The sequence below is a fragment of the Myotis brandtii genome, unplaced genomic scaffold (assembly GCF_000412655.1).
Source record: "Myotis brandtii unplaced genomic scaffold, ASM41265v1 scaffold1004, whole genome shotgun sequence".
NCBI lineage: Eukaryota > Metazoa > Chordata > Mammalia > Chiroptera > Vespertilionidae > Myotis > Myotis brandtii.
The window spans coordinates 310,840-312,756 of record NW_005353344.1 but is presented as its reverse complement, the minus strand read 5'-3'; the positions used below and the strand labels follow the sequence as shown (position 1 = coordinate 312,756).

At 41.7% G+C, this 1,917-nt stretch overlaps 1 pseudogene; it reads right to left on the bottom strand.

Annotated features, from left to right (window-relative positions):
* Positions 1-367: 367 nt before the first annotated feature.
* On the bottom strand, positions 368-951 carry LOC102248461 (annotated as a pseudogene).
* Between the last annotated feature and the right edge of the window lie 966 nt (positions 952-1,917).

Genomic DNA, 1,917 nt, shown 5'->3' with positions numbered 1-1,917 from the left:
TTGTCTCAGGTTCTGCTTTCTGGTGGAAGCCTGGCTAAGATATCATCTTAGTGGGGATCGTAGTATAATACCTTCTTTGTGAGTTGTTAAGTGAGGGATGTATGCACATAACATAATAAAATGAGATATGTGTATAAATGTGCATGTAAAATACATAACATGGTCCTTAGTACAGAGAAAGTTCTTAAGACATCCTACGTATTATGACATGGCTGTTGTTTTTGTTCACGAACTTACATCAATTCTGATGTCTGTATCACACATCATATTTGTGAAACCTTAGGCTGAATTTTAATATAGTAATGAGATTTTTGTTTTGGGGGGCATTTTATTTATATATACTTATTTTGAGTCAACTTTATTGGGCTCAGATTAGGAGTCCATGAGTCTTGAAGACTTCTGTGCATCTGTCAATTTTCTTCTCCAGTTCTTTTTGGCCTGTTTCCATGGATTTTGGCCTTCTTTTTCTTTTTCTCCACCAGAGCGGCTGTGACTCCCTGGTACTTGCAGCCAACCTCATGAGCCAGGCGCCCTATGTAGGCAAACTTCCATGTAGGCTTCAGACACACAACCTTGAGGGCAGCAGGAGCCACCATTCACTCTTTCTTGTCATAGGGCAGCGGGATCCCATCAAACACCTTGAGCGGTCTAAGGTGGCGTGGCCTCGCTTGGTCTTGTGGGACAGCGTGCCTTGCATGGTCGGCCAAAAGATGCGGCTGGGTGCTGACAAGTGGTAAGGGCCAAGGGATGGGTTGATGTTCATCCACTTGTGGAGAAAGACCAGGGACTTCAACTAGTTTCTGTAGAAATTGCCAGGTAGGTTGATGCCCTCACAGGGCACAATCAGCACCTTCCAACCCAGCAGTACCGGCTTGGCCAAGATGGCCTCTAGGTGGCCCTGGCTCAGGACATGACCTCGGCCATGAGCACCAGGACCTGCCCCTCTGCCATGTTCAGCAGCTGCCTGGGAAAGGAGTATTTTTCAGGCCATTTTTGTATAGGGGTAAAAAATTAATAAAACAGATTTCTTTGGATCCACTCCGCCTATGATTGAGGAACTTCCAGTTTTACCCTGTTATTTTTTTCCAGTTTGTTCTCCATGTTTCCAGGGCAGACTTTCATGTACTTTGCACTACTGAAGGGAGTCTAGCACATTTTCCCTCCTCTGCTGCATATTTGAAGACAGAGTTTGTGCCCATTATGTGCCCATTGTGAACATTGCAGCCTAGGTACTTTCTCAACCTATTGAAAGTCATGCAACTAGTGAGTGGCAGAGTCTGAAACTGAACTGGGTCTGATTTTAGAACCCAAGTTGGGACTCATTTTTTAAACACTACATTATGTTTGCTGAATTGGCTTTTCTCTTCCACATTTTCATTCCATTTCTCATGATTCACTAATAGTCACTCCTATATATCTAGGGTGTGTAGATTATTCTAATTCCATTTTTTTCAGAGACAGAAACAACTTCACCAGATTGAAATCCTCAAGACAAAGGAGCCTAGGAAAGAAATCTCATCAGAAAGATAAAAGAAGTTTCCATGGAGTTGCCAAGAGTCAGAAACTTTTAATGAATCCAGTTGTATTGTTTACTAAGCAAAGATCCTTTCAGATGTCAGGAGATAGATGTGTAGATGTCAACTCATAAAGCACAGCTCTAGTGTGATAGCAGAAATACAAGAAACTGGAATCCCTCCATGCTAAAAGATAATGAAGGAGGCCAGAGATAAGTTGGAAGAAACTCTGGTTACCAGGAGGGGATAGCAATTGTTTTTTGCTAAATCAAATATTTATGAGACTGGGATTTGATTACCCATGGTTTAACAATTCAGGGGAAAGATAATTTTCTAAAATGCCCAAGGTGTTGGAGTAATTCAGATAACTGTTTCTTGTACAAAAATAATTAATCCCTAGAAT